The 20,458-nt window shown below is 31.5% G+C and overlaps 1 long non-coding RNA gene across 1 annotated transcript; it reads left to right on the top strand.

Moving 5' to 3' along the window:
• Window positions 1-15,748: 15,748 nt before the first annotated feature.
• On the top strand, window positions 15,749-19,986 carry LOC139499449 (uncharacterized). The gene is made up of 4 exons (XR_011658192.1): window positions 15,749-15,945; window positions 17,348-17,418; window positions 17,915-18,081; window positions 19,543-19,986. It is a non-coding gene; the product is annotated as an uncharacterized lncRNA (long non-coding RNA).
• Window positions 19,987-20,458: the final 472 nt, after the last annotated feature.

Below are 20,458 nucleotides of genomic sequence, written 5' to 3' on the forward strand. Positions count from 1 at the left end.
TGAGCGTCACTGATGAGTTTTATGTAGACGAAACGCAAGTCTGGCGTACTAAATTATAATCATATTACCTTTGATAACTATTTACACCACTGGGTCGATGCCACTGCTGGTGAACGTTTCGTCCCCGAGGGTATCACCAGCCCAGTAGTCAACACTTCGGTGTTGACATAAATATCAAGAATGTAGTCATTTTTAAAAATTTTCGGTTTACAAAACTATGAATTTTTCGAAAAACTAAGGATTTTCTTATCCCAGGCATAGATTACCTTAGCCATATTTGGCCCAATTGTTTTGAATTTTGGATCCTCAAATATGCTCTTCAACTTTGTTCTTGTTTGGCTATATAAGTATTTTGATATGAGCGTCACTGATGAGTCTTATGAAGACGAAACGCGCGTCTGGCATACATTTGTACCTAATTGAAATCCTGGTACCTTTGATAACTATATTCATGCTGACAATAAACTATAAAATAATGTAATCTCTCAAAACAGATGATGACAGAATTTGCTGAATGTCTTCTATTCACTTAGTGTGTTTGTTTAACTTATCATACAACATATGAATATAATAACAAGATATATTTAATTACTTCTGTGGACTTGTTCATATCATTATGTCTAGTGCATCAATGGTCATACATTTTTAATGTAGATTCATTTATTTTTGAGGGTAGCAATTTTCGTAGTTTGATGAAAAATTGCATCTTCGTGGATATTTGATTTCGTGGTTTTGGCAAACATTCTTTAGAAAATTTGTAATTTGTTGAACATTTAACTTCGTGGTTCAACAACCACGGAAATTTGTATCCAACAAATACTAATGAATTAACAGTACTTATTCCGCCAAACTAGATCATGTCTGGTGTCCTTAAAAGATACTTATAATTGAATGCATATGTTACATAGAAAATCATATTGTAAACATACATATATCTTTTACCCCCTAATCAGGACATATGTTAAAAAATATACTTATTTATCTTTTTAACTTCAAATTCCAACATTATTATGGTTTTTTTTTGTTTTTTTTTTCATTAAAAAAGGTTTTCCCCGGCTTTATACAAAAAGAGGATTACTGAATTATTAAAATCTGCTTACTAAATACTTAAAGGGAAACCGAAAATGACTTAAAACAGTTGAAACATATGAAGATACCACAAGCATAATGTACATAACTTATGTCTGAATATTCTCACAACTTTTAACCATTACGTAGCCAATGGTAAACATTCCAAAACCCCAGACAACAAGTAACACATTGAAAGAATAACTTATGGACCATCACCCTTATACAAACACAATCGAGGGGCATTTTTTTAGATATCTATATTGCTTAAGTCTAACATGCTTAAATGCAAAATGCTTATTATTTCGACAGCCAATGGGAAAACAAGAAAACCCCTTCGAAAATGCGCGTAGATTTATCATTCTAGTTACAGAAAAGCGAACATTTTATCGTCTATACCATCAATACACAATGTGCAAGTTCTAGATAAATTTTTCATAATATTACGGACAGCATCACGAGTTGGTTAAACGTTATCGAATATTCGTGATACAAATGATATCAGATATATTCCTTATGTGGTAACTAATATCCCCTTCCCTTTTCACGAATGTGACCTGCTGAATTAGACTATTTACCGGCTTTGTAACAACTTGAGCAACACTACATGTGCCACATTTGGAGCAGGATCTCCTTCCCCTTCCGTAGCACCTGATATCATCCCTAGTTTTTGGTGGGGTCCGTGTTGTTATTTACCCCTATTTGTGACATTTTGCTCATGTATTATTGTCAATATAATGGAAAATGATGCGACTGAAGTACAGGTGAGAAAAATTCAAAAGGTAAGACCCCATTCGAAGTGCAAAATAAAAATTTCAAACACATCAAACGAATGGACAAGAGAACTAGAAGAATTGTCCAAAAATTTATTGATAAAGTCACAAAACCTTTTGAAGAAGCTCTTAAATAAACCTGGTAAGTGTGCACCTTATATGTAAAACTAAACAGGTTTTTAGTGTTTAAACAAACCATTTACTTTTCTACATTGGCTACATATGTAGAGGTATAGAGGGAGGGTTGAGATCTCATAAACATGTTTAACCCCGCCGCATTTTTGCGCCTGTCCCAAGTCAGGAGCCTGTGGCCTTTGTTAGTCTTGTATTTTTTTAATTTTAGTTTCTTGTGTACAATTCGGAAATTAGTATGGCGTTCATTATCACTGAACTAGTATATATTTGTTTAGGGGCCAGCTGTAGGACGCCTCCGGGTGCGGGAACGCCTCGCTACATTGAAGACCTGTTAGGGACCTTCTGCTGTTGTTTTTTCTATGGTCAGGTTGTTGTCTCTTTGACACATTCCCCATTTCCATTCTCAATTTTATTAGTCTATCTGTCCATTTTACCCGAAGTTTTTATTTATTTACCATTATGAATGTTAACATACTTAAAAGAGAGACGAAAGATACCAAAGGGACAGTCAAACTCATAAATCTAAAATAAAAGAGGGACGAAAGATACCAAAGGGACAGTCAAACTCATAAATCTAAAACAAACTGACAACGCCATGGCTAAAAATAAAAAAGACAAACAGAAAAACAATAGTACACACGACACAACATAGAAAACTAAAGAATAAACAACTCATAAATCTAAAATAAACTGACAACGCCATGGTTAAAAATGAAAAAGACAAACAAACAACAGCACACACGACACTACATAGAAAACTAAATAATAAACAACACGAACCCCACCAAAACACTAGGGGTGATCTCAGGTGCTCCGGAAGGGTAAGCAGATCCTGCTCCACATGCGGCACCCGTCGTGTTGCTTATGTGATAACAAATCCGGTAAATGGTCTAATTCGGTAGGTCACATTCATGAAAGGGAAGGGGATTGTAGTTACGATGTAAGGAACATATCCGATATCATTTGTGAAATGGTTATTCCATAACGGTCAACCAACTCGTGATGGCGTCCGTAAAATATACGAAGGGATGATTTCAACTTCACCATTTGGAACTCTTGGTTTAATAGCTTCCTTGTGAGCAGCAACCCTCTATCAAGAAAATCATGATAGGAAATGCAAGCACAGGAATATCGTATCAACTGGGAGATATATACCCCGTATGCAGGTGCTGCTCTAATGTTGCTACTTAGAAATGGAAAGTTCACAATTGGAAAGCTGAAATCATCTCTTTTGTCGTAAAATAGAGAAAGGAAATGGGGAATGTTTCAAAGCGACAACAACCCGACCATATAGCAGACGACAGCCGGAGGCCACCAATGGGTCTTCAATGTAGCGAGAATACCCGCACCCGTAGGTGTCCTTCAGCTGGCCCTAAAAATATGTTTACTAGTACAGTGATAATGGACGTCATACTAAGTTCAGAATAATACTCAAGAAACTAAATTAAAAATCATACAAGACTAATAAAGGCCAGAGGCTCCTGACTTGGGACAGGCGCAAAATTGCGGCGGGGTTAAACATGTATATGTTAAAGTAAATAGGTGAAATTAGGAATTACACGTAATTACTAAACATTTCAGTAAATACCTGTAATTACTAGCCAATTTAGTAATTACATGTATTTACTAGTTGTTCCAGTGATTACTGGTATTCACTGATTTTCTTTGTCATTTTTACAGCTATTTACTAACTTGATATTTTTGTTTTAAAATTAAAGATATAATCTAAGATACAAAATAAGAAAGTAAAATGGTAGGTATTTTAGGGCTAACTTAATTAAGGATTAATGAATATAATGCACACCTTTAGTGGTTGTGAATTGAAACTGAAAAATGGTTGTTTTAAAAGTATTGAAACTCCTAATAATATCATTTGCAGCATGCAAGACAATGATATCAGTCCAAAATTGAGATATACATTTGTGAGAAGTTTATAGGCAACTTTGCCAGCTCTTTTTGATGATAAACATTTGATGATGCTAAATTTGGTTGAATAATTCTTAAAATCTCATAATTTCTTTATATTGCAAACTCCATCAGGCATACCCTGCTTACTTCATTTGCTTTAATATTTTATATTAATCAATTAAATCAAAATCAATCATATGTCCTTTTTAACCTATTTTTAATTTACTTTACATTATGTTTGAAAATTACATTGTAATTGTTCTGCTAATTTTGGGCGCCGTGATTGGCAAATAAAATATTTGTTGTTTGTTGTTGTTGCATATAAACTTGCCCAATGACATAAGTCTAATTCCTTTTACAAAATAGTTTTATTTACGACTTCTTTTGTCAGACTGTTGTGATAAAGCTGACATTCTTCACAAACAAATTTATACAATTTGATGGTGTTAAGAGTCACATTTCATATTTTTGTGTTTCTCTTTTTAATGAGTTTTTCAAGACCTCCAAACTCCAGCTTATATACCTGCAACAAAATTTTATTATTGGTTTTTATCTGTATAATAATGATATTTTGTGGATTGAATCAGCCATTCCCTTTTGATTTTCTTTCAATGTTGTCATTATGATTATGTTTCTTTTTGTCAAGCCTGCGACCTTTGTCGCAAAAGCGAGACAGAGCAAACCATTCTGTCGTTAGCATCATCCACAAGTATTCACTATGTGGTTAAAGGTGTTTAAATTTTGACTATAATTATGAGATAATTTTCAAGAAGTAAATTTTGTGAAAATAAAATCAAGTTTTTCTGTATTTTACTTATAAATGGACTTATATGCCAGTTAAAATTACATTCACATTGTGGGTAAAGTTTTTAAAATTTTGATGACTTTCTCAGAATATCCTTGATTTCTACCAAACTTGGACGGAAGCTTGTTTGTGATCATAAGATAATACCCAGAAGTAAAGTTTGTAAAAAAAAATCCCTTTTCGTATATTACTTATAAATGGACTTGTTTTTTTTCCAGTTAACATTACATACACTCTGCGATTAAAGTTTTTTTTAAACATTTATTAGATTTCATTAACCATCCTGGATTTTGACCAAATTTGGACAGAAGCTTCTTACAGCACTAGTCAAAAGATTTGATATTTCCCCCCATTTTTGTTGAGCTTGTAACTAACAGCTAAAGTAGGCGAGATACTGGGTTCTGCGAAACCCTTACAATTTTAAATCTGAATACATCGGTAACCTCGGTAACCTATCTCCAGCTAGGTGTTGAATTGAAGGTCACATGAATACGTATTCAATAAGGTCCAATTATTCACTTGAAAGTGCAAAAAAAATCATCAACCATGTTTCTCTGCTTATTTTAGTAAAATAGAACCAGATTGACATCTAAAAGTGAATTATAATTTCACTATATAATTCTCATTAATGATTTAACAAACAAAAAAATAATATTTAATTTATTTTATATCTCGTAGCTAGTGCTCTTATAACAAAAAAGGTACATTTTAAGCTGATCACTTTTTAAAAGTACTCACTAATCTTCTATAGCTAGAATTACCATAACTTTTGATCAGCTTACCATATTAGAACATTGTTTTAACAGTTAGTAAATAGGTGTAAAAATTCATTTTAAAATTAGTAATTACTGGTAATAACTGGGTCGTTTCAGGAATTACTTGTATTTACTAAGTACATCGGGGATTACATGTATTTCCTAAATTTTAGTAATTACATGTAATTCCTAATTTCACCTATTTACTGTAACATATATATCAAATGCAGTTTATATGCTTTAAAAAAGGAAAATAAAAAATCAATGTATTTAGTTTTAATGCTGGAGCGTTTTCAACTTACTTAAATGAACAATTATGAAATATCAAAGATTTTACAGTTATCCAGAAGTTGAGTACGGTGATTTTATCTTCCATTGCTACATTGTAATTATTTTCTGAAACAATAATTCAAAATTGCTTTTAGTGTCAAGAATTTAAAATAAAATTCCTGATCATTGTACATCTAGCTACATAGAAGGAGGATAGGATCAGGAATATTAAGAAAACAAAAAATATAGTTTAGGTCAGAAACCCTGTTAAAAAGTATAGAATTATCCCAACATACAAAAAGAGTTACCAAATTTAAATGAAAAATCTGTAGGAAAAGTGTTTTGTTTAAGTAATTTCTCCTCGCAGTCAATATATACATGTGAGTTAATTGGTGTACGCACTAAATTTGTGGGCCTGAAATATGGACGTTTTTCGTGTAAAAAGTGCAAATTATTATAAAAACAATCTTGATATTGAGTGCACTTTACTCCTCAATTCACAGAACTTGTTCAATCCAGTTAGTAATTAGTAATGATGATAGATATAATGGACAACTTTCGAGTGCGATGCATTTCCGTCAAAAACTTCGGTTTTAGTGAACATCAGTTGTGCGTTTTAGGGCATCGTCACTTTCATTCCAATGTTGAGCAATTGGTTAAAAAACTTTAAAGCTATATTGCACGAAAGTTTCGGCAAATTGAATTCTAATAATTGTCATAATGCTCTGCTGTAATTAGATAATTGTGATTGAGTATCTACAGAACAAATAGTATTTCAAGTTTGTTCTGCACAATGACGATCACTAAGAGGCTTGATGAACGTTGATAGTGCAGGGATAAAGGCGATCACCTCTTTCTGGTAAATGACGTCATAAAGGCGTGCATAAATGATGAGTTGTTTTTAGTGACGGACAAACTCGAAAGTAATTAATGCATGTTATGTCAAGATGACATATTTTTCAGACCCTTGATTCTGACTATTGCAGATGCATCTACTGCCAAAACATTAGTTCTCCACGAATTGTATCTCAAACGTGGTTTCTAATGCAAACCTTAATCAGTCACTCATATGTGAAATGTAGGTCAAGATAATCGTAATTGTTATCAGGACCCCTTAGTTTTTCAAGATGCATCTATATACAAAATTTCATGGACAAAATCTCATGAGATATAACTTATACTTTCTACAGATAGATGGGGAGTCGTAGTGTCGTGGTTATTACATCGGACAACTAACACAAAGGCTCCTGTTTCGATCCCCGTTCTGGATCTCCCTTGACACCATTTGCGTATGTGGTCTTGGGAAACAATGGTAATCCCTCGGAAGGGGACAACACATTGTTGATTCGTGTTAAAAATAGCCATATATCTTTAACGACGTATAAGACACCCTTGTAGATTTCGGTAAAAAAATGCTAATACCGCTACAAGGTAGCACTCGCATCGCACAGTGGAAAGAGATTATTATAATTTGCAATAACTTGTTTCCCAATCTACTATTAATAAATATGTTTAAACTAGATAGATAGACTTGATGGTGGACAGATGAAACAATAAATCCCTTCCCCAACTTCGTTTGATAAAAGATATAAACATCTTAAACATCTTAAGGCAAAGAAATATCAAACTATTCCTCTCTGTAAGGTTGAGAAATCCTAGACATTATATTTTCAATTATATTCGCTTCTGGTGAAATTTAAGAATATCAACAAAAAGTAATAAAAATTGGAATGTAGCTTTGTATACTATCTAACCATTAATTCTGTTCAAACCAGTGGGAAGGGTCAATTTGAACTAACTACCGAGTATGAAAAATATTAATTATTGTTGAATACCTCATGAAACTTGAAGATGAAGGACAACAATAAAAACTTTCTATACTTGAGTTTTACCATGTATTGATATTAATATTGTCTCATGTGCATTTACTTCATATCCCCATCATATTTTATTGGGTATGCGACATATTAAAGAACTGCGTCATGCTACAACTCAAAACCAGAAAGCTTCAGACAGTAAAGCAAAATATTCTTTTCGTTATAACTGACAAATCCTTCAAACTGTTAGGTTGCACATGTTGCAATTAAATTGCAAAGTATTAACAAAAACCCAGTGGATATCTAAGAGGTTTGAAATTCCCTTTCAGTTACTGAAACATGTTACATATAAAAACTCACGATATCGTTTACGTTGAAAGTAAGGATATCTTTAATATGATTATTTGTCTAAATGATGAAAACTGTATATACTATAATCAAAATAGAATATAAAATAAGAACATTACGCAAACTATAAATCAGTTCCCATGCTCCGACGACGAGTTTTTGTAGAAACATGATACCTTGTTTATATTTCTGAAAATAACCGTGTTTGGGAAATCTCCAAATACGGGTAATAAATTATGTGCATAAAAAAATTTGTTATACATATTTGGCATATTCTTCTTATATAAAATTTATAAAAAAAAAATGTATTTATTTCAATTACTAAAAGTAGTTCCTACGATATTGAATGAGAAACAAATGTTTATCCATAGTTCAAGGAAGATTTATATTTCATTTTTATTTTCGGGGCCTTTTATAGCTTACTTTCTCGGTATTTGTTTGCTTATTGCTCTCAGTGACATTTAGTTGTTTAAATTTGAAGGCATGTAGATACTTTTGGAGAGATGAATCATTGACAATCATACCACATCTGCAATCATTCTAAAAACTGTAAAAACTTCTTATTCTTTGTTTTTTATTTTTTATCTACATTGTACACGTGTTTTCCTTAAACAATGTTGAATAGCTTTATTTGACTGATGATAGATAAAGGCATCAGTAGTATACCGCTGTTCAAACTCATAAATCCATGGACAAAAAACAAAATCGGGGTAACAAACTAAAACTGAGGGAAACGCATTAAATATAAGAGGAGAACAACAACACAGCACTACAATGTAACACACACAGAAACGGGCCAAGCATCAGACAAAATCCCACGACAATATCAAATATAACATCAACACCAAATACATGAATTTTGGATAGACAAGTACCGTGACACGCCTTATCGCAATGTGAATTTACACTGGATTTTGCTGTTATATGTATCAGTAATAAACCGATTTGCGATTTCGACTGTCTACAAATAAAGTCATCCTATGACATGTACATGTATGAGTAAGAGGAAAAATCGAAAACATCGAAAAATTAAAAAATAAACTATAATTATCACATTTTGTTGACGGATTTTCCTTTATTGTATTTCCTAACAGTACAGGTCAACTAGTATCAAACACTTATGATGATTATCTTTGCATCCTTTTGTTAAACTTTGAATCAATGAAAATTTCTCTCAAGGACGAGTATTGTAAATTTTCAGCAGGAAGTTTTTCTTCTTTCGTTTTCATTTTCCTACAATTGAAGTGTTAAATCACATACGTTGTGTGATAGACAGAGGTTAGAACTGTAATGCATGTCTATTGAGCAAAAGGAAAGATTTCTCTCATTTCAGAAATAATTTCAAAATACTGAACTCAAGGGAAAAATCAAAACATAAAGTCTCTAAATAAATGGAAAAATCAAAAGCTGAAACATATCAAATGAATGGATAACAATTGTCATATTCCTGATTTGGTGTGGTCATTTTTTTACGTAAAAATGATGGATAGTCATTTAATCTCAGATAAAAAAAATCATTTTATTTACAACTTTATTTACTTCTCTATCACGTCAAAACCCAATTACATTGCATTAATAAGAAAACATGGATATATTGGTCCTACTGTACGTGTCAATCACAACAAAACGTAATAATTAAGATATATGTATATAACGTTGATCATCTCCAGAGGTTTATCATTTTTTGGATTGGGTGATAAAAAAACAAAAGGCCTACATCTAAACTAAACATTAGTTATGGTTTTATATTTGTTTGTGTTTTCAATTGATAAAGTATTTATTATGTGTGTACAGCGTTTAGCTAATCACACAATGTGGATTACTTACTATTATATTATCAGAAACAGAGATTGATCAACTCCAACTTGCCTCATTAGCAAACATACCATATTGCATTATAGTTATTTCTCTGTTTGTGGTTTGAACATGAACAAAACGTACTACAAAGTGTGTCACTATTACACAATCATGTATAATCGCATAACGTTCATCAGGTACAACAGATAAGATATAACGCATTTAATGGACTGTTTCAATTTTGTGCAACGTCAATTTTTATGGAACACTTTTTCCACAATCATAGGTTCATTTAGTGTTACAATTAAAATATCCATCAATTGATCAATTCAAGTTGTACTTTAGAAAACATATTAGGTCAATGTCGTAAAGATATCAACTTTAGTATATTCCGCAAAACAATGGAGAAGGGATCGGCAGTACATTTGGATAACAATACGAATCTACCGGAGAAAGATAGAGAGCATTCATCGGCAAATAGAACATTTCCCCTTTAATCTTGCTGCCTAATATTTTAATATCATGGACAGGAAGAGATACATGTACTCAAAAATACAAGGCAATGACGTCATGTATCAGTGCAGTAACGTCACATGTTCCTGTCCATCCGATTTAAATTTATCAATGAAATGCACATGGCTTCATTCTTACAACCAAACAACGAACCAAACGTTTTGAACGCGTTAGAGTAGTTTTACTTATTATTTCATTGAATTTCTTATTCTTTACAAAAAACATAGAGTGTAAAAAGATTGCCGATACAAAGAAAAATAGTATTTTTTGGTTTGATACTGACTTCATCAGCTCTAATATCATCTCGCCCTAGCGAGCTCGCTTGATATTCTTGCCAGTAAAGTCAGTAACAAAAACAAATGCCATTATTCTCTATCTAATTCACCATTCCTATTGTTTTCGGGAAATGTATAAAAGTAAAAATGGAGTGTGATTTCGAGGGATAACTTGTAAAGATGGGTTTTTGTTACGTCCATTGATATAAATGTTTTGCACTGTTAATCATAATTTCAATCTCTTTGTTTTAATAAAAACAATAAAAGATAGCATCGGAACAAGTGCTTTACAAATCGCTTACCATGAAGTTTGACTTTCTGTTTTAGCTTCCGTAAAACATTTTTGATAATATCTTTGAATGTTTAACATTTCTATTTTCGGGACCTTTTATGGCTTACTAACGCTGTTTCTGTTTGCGAATTTTTGATTGCAGTACAGTGATCTTTAATTAATATTTGTTGCAGTTTTAAGTAATGGGTTGTGGTGGAGAGTTGTCTTATACGGCATCATTTTTTATTGCTTCTAAAAACTGTAAAATGGTACCTTTGTTAACTATTTACATTACTGGGTCATTGCCACTGCTTTTCGAGGGTATCACCTACCGGGTAGTCAGCACTTCAGGGTTGACATAAATATCAATTATATGGTCATTTTAATAAATTTCCTATATTCAAAACTAAGGATTTTCTTATCTCAGGAATATATTACCTTAGCCGTTTTTGGAATTTTGTGTCCTCAATGCTCTTCAACTTTATACTTGTTTGACTTTATAACTATTTTAATCTGAGCGTCACTGATGATTCTTATGTAGAGTAATCGTGCGTCTGGCGTATTAAGTTATAATCCTGGTACCTTTGATAACTAATCCATATGAATTTTACCTTCATGCGTTTTCCCTAGATTAGTTAGTATTTTGTTTGTAAGCGTAGCTATCTTAAAAAAAAAAAAAAAATCAAAAACATCGCAAAATGACCAAAGCCATATTTAAGACTTAATCACTTATTTTTAGTTTCTGACAGTCGAACTAGTATTTAAAAAGGTTAAACAATTAAACTAATTATCTTTTCATCTCTTTGTTAAATTATTAGCCAAATAAAATTTCATCAAGACTGTACGTGCATGTATCTCCTTTGAAGGTAAGGTATGATTTACCCATTACAGTTATTATTGTCAGAAAACCCCATTCTATTTATAGCTGTATTCACTATTGTGTTACGGCAAATAATTTTGGCAGCATTATAATAATAGAATATGAATATTTTAGTCTAACATCAATTGTACAATAAAAACCAATTAACGTTGGTCTTCTTCAAATTTATGTCGGTTTTGTTTTAGTTTTAATTGTTTATTATGTGAGGTTTGTAAAATATACCCCGTTAAATGTACACGACATTTGAGAATAACAAGAAAATAGAAAAGTGACTTACTTAATATAGTAAGGATATTAATTTGTTTGTTTGAATAAATGCAATACAAGATATCATCAACATCAACAAGTGCTTTATAATTCTTTAACCAGGATATTTTTCTTTCTGATTCAGCCTCCTTAAACAACAGCTGTTAGTAATTCATTCGATATTGAGGTAATAAGAAACACATGTTTAAAAAGGAATCCAAGAAAGTTTTTTTCCCTTTAAATTGTTTAACATTTTTTTCGGGGACATTATTAGTTTAACCCGGTAAATGTTTGATGATTTTAAAAGCTGTGCGGTTTCCTGGTTGTGTTAATAATCTATGGCATGTGGGATCCTGTAGAGAATTGTATCATTACCTAATCATCATGATCATACGAAAATTGGTATGTTTCTGAAAACTGTTAAAAACAGTTTAGTCCAATATTACATTTATGTACAAGCGTTTTCTCTCTTGAAGAAAAGGTAAGCTTTGTTTCATTACATAAAATTGAATAAAATATCAGGTTTATATCATTGCAGTAAATGTATCTGCTTTGAAGGAAAAGTAAGGTTCACCTCATTGTAGTTAATGTATCTCCATTGAAGGACATGTCAAGATCACCTCATTGCAGTAAGATAATATTTATCTCGTTTCAGTAAATGTTATAAGAAATCAAATACTCATTACAATGATAACTTTATTCACAATTTTAGTAGGAAAGCTGTAGAACATTTTATTGATTGTTTCATGTGGTTTCCTGGAATATTTTAATTACAGTAAAAGTGAATAAAGGTTTTGAAAGATGATTCATAAAGATAGGTGTCCGTTAAGTCCATTGGTATAAGTGTTTTATACTGTTAATCAGGATTTTAATCTGTTTGTCTTGATACAAACGATAAGAGATATCATCTGAACAAGTGCTTTACAATAGGTTAACCAGGAAGTTTTTTCTCGTGTCATTAACTTCTTTAAATGACGCATGAGATATAGAGGTAGTAATCAACAAATATTTATTCAGGGTTTCAATTGAAGTTGTTTTCTTTTTGAATGGTTGTACATTTTATGTTCGAGACCTTTATAGGTTACTGACGAATTATGGGTTTTCGCATTGTTGAAGGCTAAAATCATTATATGATTAAATGGATTTTTTGTAGAGTTTTTTTGTGAATAAAGTCGACCAAATCCCTCACAAACAAATGAAAATTCGAAGGACTTAAATGCTATGTTTATTTGTGACTTGGTCCAATTTATTCACATATACATTCCTTTAAAAATGCATTATACTTATTTAGAATTGGAGATCAGGATTCAATTTCTCATCTTTCGAACGTAAATTGTATATTAGTGTCATTGAATTGGCCTGACATATGAATATAAGGTTGGTTAACGCTAGGGGTGCTAGGATGATTTAAAAAAAAAAGCTGGAACGAATAGAGTGAAAAATAAAAAGGCAGAACACAGAATACTTCCTTAACGTAGAGTGAACATGAATTTTATTAACGTCGAGTCTGATTGTGTTAATATCGCAGCTATCTTGTAAACATTAGTTACGAAAAGAACCGGCTAACGTCATCTATCAAAAATATCGACCTCAAGAACAACTACAGGAAGTCCTTTCTATCAATCATATCTATGTTTTCCCTTATATTTAAATTATATCAGATTTATTAACACATAAGGTTGATGGTGGTGAGTATTATTGTTGACATTGATACATGTACCACATTTTTTTTTATGTTTTTCAAGAGTCTAATATTATTTTATGTTATCCCTATGGCTTTTCCCCTATATTGCTGTATTTCACTGATGACATGTTTTTTTTTAAATGTTATATGTAAGGATATCGAATTGCATAACGAAAAGCAACACATCAAAATAATATAATCTTAGTAACACAAGGAAAATCGAAACATTGCAATATAAAATAAACATAATTGTAAGTCTTGTGTCACTTCATTTTATTTCCTTAAAAAAGTTGAACTAGTATTAAACACTTAATATGACAATTATCATGCTATCTCTTTGTTTATGAAAATTTCCCCACTTGTAAATTCCCTCAAGGAAGTTTTTCAGCATTCGTTTTCATCTTTCTACAATCACAGGTTTAAATTATAGAAGTGTTATGGTTGGTAGAGGTTACGACTATTGATGTATCTCAAATGAAGGAAATACAAAGTTTATCTCAAGTCCAGCAGATAGGCAAATAATTGTGCACTTTGTGTTAAAAACGTAAAATTTGATAGAAACCTAGTTTGGACCATTCTAAACAAAATAAGATATGGAGGCAAGCTAAATTTTACCCACTTCCGGTTTTATCAAAATGGCGGACATGCATTTAATAACTGATTAATGTTTTTTTAATTCTCACAACTGGAAGCCAAAGTTTGTTTTGTATACTATAATGTTATTGTGTATTCATGGGTTATTTTTTTCAAAATTTTGTCACTTCCTGTCAAAAATATCACAAGAAAACATAATTTAGAGACAAAATACATATGTTTAATAAAAAAAAGTAATGTTGTCAAAATACGGTTGAATATCATTGACCTTCTCTGATATATTTGTTCAATCATACACGAGATATAGCGAATCGTTCGAATAATTGCGTAATAGTGGTTCCGACATTAAGAATACTCGCCCGGGTTGCCTTCAATATCGTAGCAGCTACATATGGCTATTTAAATTTATGACTATTGAACGTGTAACTAGCCTTGCTGCGACAAAGATATTGATAGCTGCTAGGCTAGCTACTCGTTCAGTAGACAAACATCAACTTAGCACTACGTAGCTGCTACGATATTGAACGCAACCCTGGTTTCTCATTACGGTGAATGCTTTTGTGACAGCCTTTATATGCCATCCATATATCCCATGCTGTTTTGTTTCCGTAACCTGCGATCGATGCCACAGTGTCGAATACAGTAAATGCATGGAAAATAGGCAATGAATATAATATTTCTTGTCCTAAAAAGTTAGCAAACTGATTAATCGAAATGTATCCGAAGTGTTTTCCAGTTCTAAAGCAACCCATAGATACCAGCTGCATTTGTCAAATGAAAGCAGGACACAACAAGTACTAATACATCGGTATCAACTGTAGCAATAATTCTCTTCCCGAAAATGTGTTCATCCATCAGTTAATTTGACAGAAAACGAACAAGCTCTGTTTTGTTTTTATCTACATGTGAGAAGCTCTATCAGTTTTGTGCTTAGCATGTTTGCCTTTGACAACGTCTCCTTGTACCGTCAATTTTTATATTGTCTACAATAGTTACATCTTGTCAATGGTTCTGAAGACTTAGTATTAAAGTAAATCAGACTGAATGCTGGTGGATGGGTGTGATTTTCCTGTTTAAAGAACTCGTCCAAGTTTCCTCTTAGATAAACTTTTCATACTGGTACTGTCCAACTATTTCTATTCAACGTACGACAAATAGTACCACCAACTGCTGAGGGAGCTATATTTTTAATTGGTATACATAAAAAGTAGCTCGTTGCTGTCTTCAAGAAATTGATTTCCTAACTATTCTACCACAGAAGCTACATCATCGATAAACGACATTTGAGCACTTAGTTTCTTCTCAAGGTTAGTTGTGTCCTCTTTATCAAGAAATCGATATATGACTGTCCCTCTGGCATCTTTCGCTCCTCTTCTAAAACTCAGGACTCTGGGTTTTCTGTTACCAGTGCCTCTATTTGACTTAAAAACATATTTATTTCATGTTTTCTGTCTGACAGTGAACCATTATTCTTAGGTGCATATGTAAGGGGTTTCTTTAAATGCATGATGACGGATCTTTGGAGAGTTAACGTTCAGGATTCGTTTGTAGCTGTTGAGTATTAACATATAAGCAATCGTTAGTGTTTCCTGCTAATAAGAGGCGGCAGTTCCAGTTCCGATCCGCATACGGGCCCGAATACTACTCTACACTAATCACTGCCTTCGGCTTTTTTCGTTACGCGCTCTTCAAGCGGTTTGACCCGGATTGACCTTTTGTTGCTACTGAAGCAAATATGGCTGAACATTGATGAATGAGGATATTTGTTAACAACTTTACCAGTATATATGAATAAAACCACTAACCGTAAGTAAAATGCACTCAATCCAAATAATTTTACAAAATGAAAAATTTGCAAATTTCTGTATCGTTAGGTCGAAGAATTCAATATTCTGGCATGAAACTCGATCGACTTTGTTGCATATTAGTTTATTCAGGAAAATGTTAGATATACTGTTCCCAGGTTTATTACTATACAAAAAAAATCTTCGTCAATGAAGAAACATAAAATATGATCTTCTCGTCTGTGAAGTTGAAAGAACACTTAACGCTATATAGATCTATATAGCTTTTGATATTAAATTGGACATAATTCTAATAAACTGGCACCCAATCATCAGCTAATAAACTCGTTTGAAGAACAGAATAAAATGTTGGGAGAGGGGCTAAATTTTACCCGAGAAGCTGCTTCATGTGGAATTAAAGATATTTTACAAAAGACAAATTTGGACTCTATAGGGATAAAATTTGGATTTCCTGGGAAGGCGTGCAAATAATGCCAAATTGACACATGGCTTCAAATACATTATTTAAACAAACTTCAGTAAAAGCTTTATATTATATTATATTAAGACTCTGTTTACTTACCAATCTCTGAATTTCTCAAAACTCAATTCAGATTTCATGGATAAAAAAAATAAAACAATCATAAATTATTATAATTGAAAAATAATATAGGGTAACAAACACATACTAAATTTGTTGTGCAATTTGCTTTTATTATATATGTCACCATGGTCATGTATGTATTAATTTACAATATTCTGGATGGGAGCATTTCCATTTCGGTATTACTATATTTTATTAAATTATTATCCAGTCAATTTATAGTCCATGCAATGTAATAATTAGCTGCGGAACCGTAGCTCTTAGGTCCTTATGTTATTTTTTTTACTATTTGCGGACCATAGGTCCTTATGTTATTTTTTGACTATTTGCGGACATAATAATAATCCCCCCCCCCCCCCCCCCACCCGAAGTAAAATCTTTATAATTTTGGTCCAATTATTCTGTATTGTATTTACCCTTTAAGAACCGCATTTAGGCCAAATAAATAAATATGTGTGTTTCCTATTTCCCTCTTTATTAAACCCTATATGTTTTAATTAATTAAGCTTGGAAATAGCTGCCTACCTTAAAGTTTTTTTTTTGTAATTTTTCAATAAGCACTGTTTAAGTCAGAATATCTCTCCCTTAGACTCAATGTAAAAAAAAAATGTTGAATTAAATAAATTCCCTACCTACCTACCATTTATTTTCAAAGATGTAATAGGAAACACACACAGTATTTTATTTGGCCTTAGCCCTTATATATACAATGTACATGTACTCTTAATAAACCTTTTATTCCTGCAATAAAAAACACTTTTGACTATATAATTCTAAGACGCCAGTAATCAATTCTAATGTTTTTATTTTTATCTTACAGATGGTGACAAAAAGATAACAGCACAGTGTTAAGATTGAATCAGAATGAATAAAACAACAAGATTATAATAGGTACATGTATTGGTTTATTTTTTAAATATTTTTATTTGCATGGATTAATTACTTTATCAATTTATAAAATAAATACAATTTAATTATCCTGCCTTGCATGGAATAAAATGACTACTTACATTGTTCTAAAAAAAAATGTTTGAAAATAATGAGTAAAATTAATGCTCAAAAACAATGTTTACAATGTTAACATGAAAACTGATTTTGATTTGAAGCCATTTTTAATGAAATTGATTAATGTAGACAAATCTTTTTTATAGTTACAAATGTAGGTGACACTTAAACACTCAATATCTTTCTTTAATTAGTATAGTAGGATGATACAGATTGATGCCTGTGAAAGAGTTATAAAAAAGGTTGCATTTAGTTTTTTATTGTCAATAATACTTCCCTCCCCCTATTTTTCAAACTTTTTATATGTTAAATAATGCAGGTCCTTGCATTTCAACAATTTATTTTTAGTTGTACTCATTTTATTATTTCTTATTTCTTTCAGCTCCCTCAACCAGAAGAACTTTGAACACAGTTATTGATTTCTAAGTTTTCTTGGAGATTTTAACAGTTATTGTTAAAATTTGAAATCTAACAGAATGAAAATTTGAGAAAATTAACACATACAGTGTACTTGTACATGTAGCTTCAATATAAATCAACTGATACACCGTAAGTATGTCTTCTATATATGAAAGTTATAAATTGGTTTGTTTCCAAATTTTAGTTTTTACTAGATATATTTGAGTAAATACAGGACCAAATTATATATTAAAACAAATACTCACAAACGTTTTTTTTTTAAATACTAATATTTCCTATGGTGATATAAATTATATCATCAAATTGTGGATACAACTACATGGTTTATGCTATAAACTGTGAATATAAAAAAAAAGAGTATGTTGTATGATTGCCAATGAGAAAACTCTTTCAACAAGAGACCAAATGACAGAAGTTAACAATTGTAGCCTATAGTAGGTCATAGTACAGTCTTAAACAATGAGTAAAGCCCATACCACTCAGAGAGCTATAAAATACACTGAAATGACAAATGTGAAACAATTAAAACTAGACATTTGGCTTAATTTATCATACATGTATGTACAAAATAATGAACGAAAAACAAATATGTGACACATCAAACAACAACCACTGAACTAAAGGCTCCTGAATTGGGACGGACACAGACAGACATAATGTATCGGGTTAAACATGTTCGCTGGGACAGTGGTGTAAGAGTACAAAATAAAAACAAACTATAAAATTCAGTTGAAAAAGTCTTAAATCTTAACTCATCATGAGATGGATACAAGTAGAAATAAATAAAACCAAGAAAAAGGGGGCATGGTCAGGTACTATTACATCCAAACAACTGAAAGAGACTTAATACAGATCTAGATTATTTACTCTAAGCAAACTCAAGCTTAATAGGAGATGTGAAAACACCCTAAATATGATAGGTCCTGCAACTTTTGAAAGAGACTCCAAAAAATTAAAAGGGAACTCAATCTAAATTTTGTGTTAAAATTTCATGAGAAATTGTTCAAAGCAAAGGATAAGGGGCATTAAAGGATTATTTTTTGTCCAAGAATATAAACTATTCCAAAAAGCCCCATTATGTTTGGAAATGCATAAATTTAAGAAACATGATTTAAAAACATAATATTTTTTGTCTGATAATGTCACAATTACATCATGAAAACGAGGACAAATATAGAATTTATGCAGTTTCCAAAACAACAAAATAATTTAAGAAAACCTTTATTATAACTATTAACATAATCTCACTAAATATAAGTTTTTTCTTGGATGGGCACATATAGTCTAAAATATAATTTTATTTGACAAAAAAAACAAGGAAAATTAAGAAATTTTACAAATTTGGTCAAAGTCTATTGCCATGGTAACTCTTTAGTTGTAAAAAAAAACACCATTATTTTCTGAATATGGTGTACCTTAGTCTAGTTTGGACAGATTTTGAAATATTTAGGATAACTGTTAAATTAGCAGTAATATACCTTTTTTAGTTAGCCTTTTTAAAGGATGGATGGACAAACAATGGCATACCCTATACATCCCTTACCTACCAGAAGTTACAAAGTTATAAAAAATACGTTTATATATTTTCAGATCACAATTATGTCAACCTAATCAGTGGAAGTTTATCAAGTTACATGAGAAGCATTAAAAGCCTGCAGAGATTCTACATGTATACATAAATGGAATAGACTCACACTTAAAAATAACTTTTAGACAAGACTAATGCACTCTCAATTTCAATGATTATGAGTGAATTGAAGTGCATACTAGCTGCGCATGAAAATTTGTGTGCAATTTTTAAATATTTATTTTCGTTTTATTGATTGTTGTTTTCAAAAAATTATATGTCTTCATAAATTAATCATGAACATACATGTATTGTTGTTAATAATTAAAATAGATATAAAGAATATTTTTATCTCAGTTTTAGCCAAATAATACAGTTAAATCTGATTTAACTTTTTTCCAAATATATAAACATATGAATACAAGGAGATTTGGGGTATATGTTCATTGGACAGCATCCCAACAACACAATACACACGACTAAAGTTAAATACAATTTTCCAAAACAGAATAGTTTAAAACTTTCAATTGGCCATTCATCAAAAAGTGTGAATATATTCAAATTTATAGCCCAACAAATAAGGATCTGCTATCAACAAAAAGAAAACAGTAATAAAATTATCTCGCAAATGAATTATTATTGTGCAAACAGGGTTAACCCGATCTCAAAATGGATACATTATAAACACTTTTGATTAAATAGTAGATTTTATGCATAAAAAAAATGCAGTATTACAACTGCTTTTACTACAATGACATTCATTTTTGTCATGAATTTGATGTTAAAATAATTATGGCATATATTACCATATGAGATATTCAAGCTCCATGTAGCTATCAGTTTTTTGTCGAGCGTGCGACTTTTGTCGCAGAAAGCTCGACATAGGGAGAGTGATCTGGCGGCGGCTGTGTATGCTAACTTCTTAAAAGCTTTGTATTT

This window comes from Mytilus edulis, chromosome 12, assembly GCF_963676685.1.
Source record: "Mytilus edulis chromosome 12, xbMytEdul2.2, whole genome shotgun sequence".
Classification (NCBI taxonomy): domain Eukaryota; kingdom Metazoa; phylum Mollusca; class Bivalvia; order Mytilida; family Mytilidae; genus Mytilus; species Mytilus edulis.